Consider the following 9,847-nt stretch of genomic DNA (forward strand, 5'->3'; position numbering starts at 1 on the left):
GGCGGTCAAAAATGATCATTAGACATATGCACATCAAATTATCAGATATTTTATAGAGATTTTAACAATAAGTATAATTTTGGTTTACATTCCTATGGGTTAGGCGTCGACGCGGCGCTTACGCAGTTTGATATTTCGTCTTTATGCAGTTAAAGCAGTACAATTGCTTTGAAAAAAAGTTTAGATCTTTCAAAATATGTCAAAATAAAGAAAAAAATTATTTTCAAAAAAAAAAAATTAAAATAAAACTTTCTTTTTCAAAAAAAAGTAATTTTTTGTCTAATTGTTTGTCAAAAATCTTATTTTTTCGAAGTAAATTTTTTTCAAAAACGTTAATCGTTTTTAAAAAAATAATAATTTTTGGTACGGGAAGTTCCAGCAATTTGCCTTAAGCCACGATGCCTTAATTGCCTTAAGACAGAATTTCACTAGGTGCGAATCTAGGTGCGTCAGTTCGCTTCGAGCTACCGTGCAGTGCACTTCGTACCTTATCAGGTTCAGGTATAATTCGTGCGTATTGTAAAAGGTATTGTTATCAGTTGAATCATAATACCGAAGTGTTATAAATCAAAACAATCAAATGTACCCGCAAGGGTACATTTCAGCGTATTAAAATTAATGTAAACACTAGTGATGTGCCGACTCGAAAAATTCCCGATTCGAATGATTCGAAACAGAAAAAAACCTGATTCGAATCAACTCGAATCAAGTATATATATATGGACGAAAAAAATCATGGATGTATTAATTTAGTAAAAGTGATCTAAATTTATAATCAAAATTGTCAGTTTAACCAATATAACCGACACAGTAGAAATTGTAAACATAAATTACTATCAAAAAGTATATTCTGAAAATTATTAAAAATGATATAATTTTGAGCACGGCTGAAACATATCTTCAAATTAATTTACAATAATAGATTACCAAACAATTGTGCATCACTAAAGCATATAAAATAATATTTGGAATCATGGGTCGATTGTTTATTTTACTATGTAATCAGTAAAGGATCGCATCTAAACTGAGAGCTGAAAGTTAATTTCATTAATGTGAATTTGCCATTACTTACATAATCAGAAGTTAACATATTATTTACTGACTTCTGGTGTTTAGTAATTGTTTCAAAAGAGAATTATATTGAAAGATTCCCGAAACTCGTTTCATAATTTTGAGTGGTTTATTCTGATAACATTTAAAATCTAAAAGACTTAATTATTATCAAAATTGTGTATTGATATTTCACGAACAAAATCGCTCTCAGCGCTCCGTAAAATAAATAAACACGCAAGAACGACGACGCACTGTATCGCCCATACGGTTAACTCATATCGCTTGAACTCATATCGCTCGAACGGCTTGAAGTCGGGATGATTCGAATCAGAATTGAAGTCGGAACAACTCATAACGCCGCTTGATTCGGTTTGACTCATGTGAAGTCGGAACAACTCAGAACGCCGCTTGATTCGGTTTGGCTCATGAAGTCGGAATAACTCATATCGCCGCTTGATTCGGTTTGACTCATATGAAGTCGGAATAACTCATATCGTCGCTTGATTCGGTTTGACTCATGAAGTCGGAACAAAAACTCATATCACCGCTTGATTCGGTTTGACTCATGAAGTCGGAATAACTCATATCGCCGCTTGATTCGGTTTGAGTCATATAAAGTCGGATGATATAGTTAGTCGATGAATGCGGTTAAAGTCATATAAAGACAATTGGAGTCGGCTGATACATTTAAGCATATTAAAGTCGGGTGGCTCGCATGATTTAATTCATTATTTATTTTTTATATTTATGATATTTATTTTTTATTTTAATATAATATTGAATAAAATTAAAACATTTTTTTTATATTTATATTTATGAAAAATTTTATATTTATGAAAAATTTGTGTTAATACATATTTTATCACAGTAAATATTTCGCGGCTTGATGCGAGTTGATTCGAATCAAGTAAAATCTGATTCGAATCAAGTCGTTAAAGGCTTGATTCGAATGATTCGAATCACTTGATTCGACTTGGCACATCACTATTAAACACATTGTTCATACGGATTTTTATAATAAAGTGATTGTAATATTTATTGAACAAATACTAAATAGTGTTTAATACAAAGAGTGTCACATTGTATAACAATTTAATTGTGGACCCCTTTGGGGCTCGCAATGAATAACTTAATTGTGGAGTCGGCAAATGTAATTGCCGACGATTCACATACCAATTCAGAATTTATTACAGAACATCTACGTAATCAGTCTGCAAATTCAACTTGTTCATCAACAGACATAATAACTAATGCTCCCTTACCGTTAACAAACATAACAACTAACGCTCCCATACCGTCAACTAGCGTTATGGAAGTTGAAGCGAAAACTAACAATTCTATCAAAAACAAATGGCAAATTGTCCCGATTGCCGGCGTTAAAACAAGACGTTTGAATACTCAAACTGATAATTCGATAGCATTAGGTAATCGATTTAGCGTCCTTACTAATAAAGAACCAGTACCTGTTACTAAAACCTCTGCTTCAGTTAAAAAGCATTGCCGCCTCCCGTTTTTATTCACGGAGTTGACGATTTTAAAGGAATGTTAGACGATCTGAAATCTGTGTTAACACAAAATAATTTTACGATTAAAACTTTGCCAGATGAAGTTACTAGATTTAACGTCCAGTCTGTTGAAGATTACCGTAATTTTATTAAATTTCTTCGAACTCGAGATATCGTATTCCATACATACCAAATCAAATCGGAAAGGGCATATCGTGTTGTACTAAAGTACATCCACTACAAAACCGATATCAAAGAATTAAAGCAGGAAATTGAATCTAAGGGTCATAGAGTTAGAAATATCATTAATGTGTTGCATCACAGAAATAAAAACCCACTTGATATGTTTTACATTGGCTTGGAACCTGATAAAAATAATACTGAAATTTTCAAAAGAAACAAGATATTGAATCAAATAATTCATTTTTTTTTTTATTGGCTTTTGATGTACATCATCAGGCCAGATGCCATTCTTACAGTTGTTTAATATACATTCTTATTGTATCATCAACTTATAGATTAATTTTAGTATTATTAATAAAATTAAATATATATTTATAAAATTGAATTTTATTCATGAAATTGTTCGAACAAAACGATAAATCTATACTTGTAGCATTACAATGATTTTTTTTTATAGTAGTCGGTTGACCGTCATTTAGAATTATTAATGAATAGTCTTCTATCATTTCGTATAATTTTTTCCCAGCTTTGTTTGTCATGTTGCTTCCCCATGCCAAGTGGTGACTATTGAAGTCTCCTACAAGAAGGATTTTTTCTGAGATATTTGTTATTATGTTTTTCAATTCAGAAAATTCTATCTCAGCTCTGGTTGAACAGTATACTGAAATTAAATAAAAAGGTCTTTCTGTTTTTATTAACACGGCGCATATTTGCATGTTTTCATTTTGATTTATAAGTTCATATTTTTCACATTCTATATTATTTTTTACTAATATAGCAGTGCCGCCGTATCCATCATTTCTGTCTTTCCTGAATATTTTGTATCCTTTGAATTTGTACTCTACATCGGGCTTGAACCACGTTTCAGAAAAAGCGGCTATGGCGATGTTCTTTTCCCATAAGAAATATTCAATGCTTTCTTTATTAGCAACTAATGATCTACAATTATATTGAAGGATTTTCAATGTCATTTATTGTTTCTGGTAGATGAATTTATTTTACTTTCGATGTCTTGGACTATATCCTTCAGAATTTGTAGAACATCACCTTTCTTCTCTCTAAATTTGTATTTTATGTTTGAAATAATTTTTTCCAATGGAAACTTTTCTTCGTCAGACTTTTTACGAGGTATTTGTTGTTGTACTTTACTATTTAATTTGTTCATTTTGTCTCTTCTTATTTCCCCATTACTTATGAAGTCTTTTCTTGATTCTCGCTCAGTGATATTTTTCGATGTTGACTTAGTCGCAATATTAATTCTATATTGTTTTGATCAGATATTGTTCGATTATTAATTATTCCTGTCGGACTTGTTTCCGTAAGACATTCCGTTTGTTTTGCCGGAAGATCCGGGAATGTTGATTTGTCTCCGGAAACAAATCCCACAGCATTCGCATATGATTTATTATTTAATAGATATTTAGCTTCCATGTAACTTAAGTTATTTTCCTCCATTGCCATTTTTATTTTGCAGTGTTCTTCATATTTAGGACATGTTTTATCCATGGCTTTATGATCCTCTTGACACAGAGCACAAGTCGGATTTTTTGTTTGTTTGTACAGTCTTTATATTTATGTTCCTCTGAACAATGACTGCATCTTGCTTTGCTTTTGCGTTAGTTTTGGTTAGTCACGTGACCATACCTTTGACAGTTAAAACACTGGATCATTCTGTTATAGGTAGCTACCCTGCATTTTACTGCAAATATTGATACCTTCTCATGGAGTTTCTGTCCTCTAAATGTTACAATGCAAACCCGTGTTGATTTGCGTTCATTATCAATTTTTTTATGAATTCTTTTTACCTCCAAAATGGGTACTTCCGAGTATAAATTGGTAATAATTTCTTCCTCTGTTAGGTCAGAGTCTACATCATAAATGACCCCTTTCCTAATTAGCAAGTGTGTTGGTATAAAAGTTTATAAATTATTTTCAATAAATATATCATTGTTAATTAAGTAGTTGGCTATTGTGTAGTCATTAACCGTTATTTTTATGCGATTTCTTCCTATTGCTTTAATGTCTAATTTTGAATTTGTAAATTGAGGAAATTTTTTAAAAATTAGTCTTCCTATTGTCATTTGTTTTAAGTTACCACTGATACTGTTCATGGATTCCACATAAATGGAATATGGTCCGATATCATTTTCGGAATATTTTAAATTTTTATATTTATTTGGGAAAATTCTGATTATTTTCAGACAATTGTTCACATTGCTCCATATTACTCGTATTTATTTTATTCACCATTTCATTATCAATTTCATTTAAATTAGAATTTTGATTTAATTCATCACTATCGTTCATAGAATTTGATTCTTCATCTGTGTCTGCTTCCATACATTCATGCCAATTTTTAACCTTTTTCTTTGAGATAAATTCATTATAATTATTTATTATTTTAACATTTTCTGTCGTTTTAATCGAGTTTTTTAATATTTTTGAGTTAACTTTCTTCTTTCCGTCTGATTTAGCGTTTTTAATAACTTTACTTTTATTGCCGATACTCTTTTTTATACTTAATGCTTTATTACATAAATCAATTTCTTGTTTATTATTAATAATTTCCTTAGTTGCACTATTTTCACTACATTTTTGCGATGACTCAAGGCCATCTGAAATGGATGCATTCATTGCATTTGCAATGCTCGCACCCGTATTATGCACTATTATGTCACTCCCATTGTTATCTTGCGATAACAATCTACCGTTTTCCCCGTACGGGCCCGATTCCATTGTATACAATGTATATCACTCACTATTATTTGTTTCTTCGATCTTACCTGCTCGACGATCTAAACTAAACTGAAATAATTCATTTTCATCCACCGATTAATAAATCAGGAATTTCTCAATGTATTCGCTGCCAATTATTGGGCCATACAAAATCCTATTGTAATAGACCGTTTATTTGTGTAAAATGCAGTGATGATCATCCCACTTCAATTTGTTCCAAGTCGCGCGAATCTCCAGCAGTCTGTGCAAACTGTTTTCAATCTCATCCAGCTAATTACAAAGGTTGCGTCATTTATCAACAGATAGTTAATTCTAAAAATAGAATTAACAGTAAATTTTCTGTCAATCAAAACAAGCCTACCGCTTCGCAAAGCTATGCAGACAAGTCTCGCTTCGGCAGACTCACCAATACCGAGCACTTATCGTATGCGCAAGCTATAAAATCACATAACCCAGTCAATAATTCAGAAAATCAAAATTCAGCTATCTCTCAATTTTTAGTGGAATTTAAAGCAATTTTCAACCAGCTAATGCAACAGAATAGTATGATAATTAACATGCTATCAACACTAATCAATAAAAGAAACCAGTATCAATGGCTAAATTTATTAGAATATGTGCTTGGAATGCAAATGGCCTACTACAACATAGGAACGAACTAATTATTTTTTTGGAAGAAAACAAAATTGACGTGTTGTTAGTAAGTGAAACCCACTTTACTAATTACTCCAATATGTACATTCCCTACTACAACAATTATCACACTCCGCATCCAGATGGCTCTGCTCATGGGGGTTCAGCTATACTTATTAAATACAACTTATCTCACTATGAGGTTCCTAAATATAGCAAGGATTTCTTACAAGCTACATCAATCCAAGTCAAACTCGCTACATGCAACATCATACTATCTGCGGTATATTGCCCTCCACGCCATGCGATTACCAGCTTTCAATTCTATGATTTCTTCTCTTCTTCTTCTTCAATAGCAAGCATCCTCTCTGGGACTCAAGATTGACTAATCCCAAGGGCAGACAATAATACAGTGTAATTTCGCAATATAACTATGCAACGTTGTCGACGGGTACTCCAACTTACTGGCCCTCAGATCCCATAAAGAAACCAGATCTTCTGGATTTCTTTATTTCTCATGGCATCAATACAAATTATACTGAAATTGAAACTAATTTTGACCTTTTATTCGACCATACTCCTGTATTTGCTAGTATCTGCTCATCTATAATTAATATTTCTCGAGCACCATACCTTCACACTGCGAAAACAAATTGGGATATGTATCGCAAAAAAGTCGAGGACAAAATCAATTTGCAAATGAGATTGAAAACGCAAACTGACGTTAATACAGCTATTGAAAACTTCAACAGCATTTTGAATGAAGCTGCTTTATCCTCTACGCCTAAACCTGTGCAATCCAATCGACAATCTACTTCCCTAGAAATCAAAAAGCTTAGCGCTGAAAAACGGAGAGCAAGAAGAAAATGGCATAACAGCCATTTACCCTCAGATAAAACCTACTTTAACAATATCAGTAATAAGCTGAAGAATAGATTGAAAGAAATGAGCAATATTAATTTCACCAACTATGTAGCCAGCCTTAACCGCTTCGATAATTCTATTTGGAAACCAGTAAAAAACCGACTCAAACCATGTGTGCGAAACCCGCCAATTCGTTGGAATGCTGACAACGACTCGACTTGGTCACGAAGTGATAAGGACAAAACTGAAGTTTTTGCCAAGTATTTATCCTCTGTATTTCAGCCTAATTTACCTTCTGATAATCAAATTCCTGATTGTGACATGGTTTTTCGAACGATTCCTGTTAGAAATAATAAAAAATTCTTTTCTGTGAGAAGGGTTGGCAGGGAAATTTCTAAACTTAAAAACAAAAAATCTCCAGGAATCTCGTCGAGGATGTTGAAAGAATTGCCTAAAAAGGTATTATTTGTTTAACATATATATAATGCTATATTAAGACTGGAGTTTTGGCCTAAATCCCTTAGAACCTCTATAGTTAAAATGATTCCAAAGACCGGAAAGGATCCATATTTGGTTTCATTTTATAGGCCTATAAGCTTTCTACCTATTACCTCAAAAATTTTCGAAAAACTTTTACTTCAAGATATATTATCAGAATCTAATAATATTCCTGACCATCAATTTGGCTTTCCTAAGCAACATTCGACAACACAACAGTGTCACAGACTTGTTAATATTATTAATAACACCTTCGAAGCCAAGGAATACTGTTTAGCTGTGTTTCAGGATGTAAGGCAGGCTTTTGACAATGTGTGGCATGAGGGATTACTTTTAAAAATAAAATATAACCTTCCGTCATCCTACTATGAAATTCTTAAGTCATACCTTACAGACAGAACATTCAAAGTCAGGGTTAACTGTGAAACTTCTATTTCTTTTCCGATAAGTACTGGCGTTCCACAAGAAAGTGTGCTGGGTCCGTTCCTTTATTTACAATTTACCAGCAATTGTCCTTCATTGCCAACTACATCAATTGCTACATTTGCTGATGACATTGCAATACTTTCCTTTGATATCAACCCTATCGTTGCATCTATCAAGCTCCAGTTACATCCATATGCTGTCAAGCGATGGACGAAAAAATGGCGCATTGTTATTAACGAGAGCAAATCTTGCCATATTACATTTTCTTTAAACACACTAAGATGTCCTGAAGTTTACTTCAATTGACAGAAAATTCCACCAGCTGAAATTAAATAATCTGGGAGAAATATCTGGGAATATATTTGGATCGAAAACTTTCATGGAAAACCCACATTATGGCTAAAATAAAACAAATCAAACAGAATTGCAGACCTGAATTGGCTAATGAGGCGCAAATCAATCCTATCGCTTGACAATAAGCTACTGATATAAAATATAAATCTGTAATCATCTGGACCTACGGTATAGAGCTTTGGGGTTGCGCCAGCATGTCCAACATTGTTTTAATGCAACGGATGCAATCCAAAATCTTAAGGCGGATCACCGACGCACCGTGGTATGTAAGTAATAAAATCATCCATGAAGACCTCAATATTCCTTTTATTAAGGATGTAATTAGCAGCAGGAGTTCAATCCATCATTCCAAGCTTGAAAATCATCCAAACCATCTTATAACACCTCTACTTATGACTCCGTCTACTAGAAGGTTGAAGAGAAAAATTCCTTTGGACTTGACATAACATAGTGAGCTGTTCATTGGAACAGTTTCATGGATTAATTAGTTTATATTATAATTTTACCTTTAGTTTTAATTATGTTATGAGTTGTAATTATTATTATTATTTTTTTTTCTCTTTTTATTAACTTCCCGTAGGGTAAGTTATAGTAATCGCAAAAAAATCGAAAATGAAAATTTTTATATATCTTTACGTTTCAGAGGTTTCTGAACATTTGGCATACCTTAGAAAAAATGGATGTATGTGTGTGTGTGTGTGTGTGTGTGTGTGTGTGTGTGTGTGTGTGTGGTGTGTGTGTGGTGGTGTGCGTGTGTGTATGTATGTGCGGATACAAATTTTCGTCGACGATTTCGGGAACACGGATCAACCGATTTGAATAATTCAAAAAACATTCGATTCGTATTGATAAGGAGACGTGCTGATTAGTTTTTGGCGAAGGCAGGTCTAGCCGTTCCGGAGATACGGGGCAAAAAGTGCCGAAAACGGCAACTCAGTTTTTAAGAGAACGGAGCGTCCGATTTTAATAATTCAAAAAACATTTTACTTGTATTGACAAGGTAAAGAATTGATCAAATTTTCATAAAGGCAGGTCTAGTGGTTTCGGAGATCTAACAAAAAAAGTAAAAAAAATGCCATTTGGCGGTCAAAAATGATCATTAGACATATGCACATCAAATTTTCAGATATTTTATAGAGATTTTAACAATAAGTATAAATTTTGTTTATTTTCCTATGGGTTCCGTATCAATGTTTACCCGTTAGACAGCGACGCCGCGCTTTATATTTTGTCTCTATGCAGTTAAAGCAGTACGATTGCTTTGAAAAACAAGTTCAGATCTTCCAAAATATGTCAAAATAAAGAAAACATTTTTTTTTCAAAAAAAAAATTAAAAAAAAATTTTTTTTTTTAAATTTAAAAAAATTTTTTTCTTTTTTAAAAAATTTTTTTTTCAAAAAAAAGTAATTTTTTGTCCAATTTATAGTTTCTCAAAAATCTTATTTTTTTCGAAGTAAATTTTTTTCAAAAATGTTAATCGTTTTTAAAAAAAATAATTGTTGGTACGGGAAGTTCCAGCAATTTGCCTTAAGGCACGATGCCCTAATTGCTTTAAGACAGAATTCCACTTACAGCTAGTTCTAATTTATTATATA

The sequence above is a fragment of the Ctenocephalides felis genome, unplaced genomic scaffold (assembly GCF_003426905.1).
Source record: "Ctenocephalides felis isolate EL2017-DRISC unplaced genomic scaffold, ASM342690v1 CF-g0.4_SCAFFOLD_01886, whole genome shotgun sequence".
Lineage (NCBI taxonomy): Eukaryota > Metazoa > Arthropoda > Insecta > Siphonaptera > Pulicidae > Ctenocephalides > Ctenocephalides felis.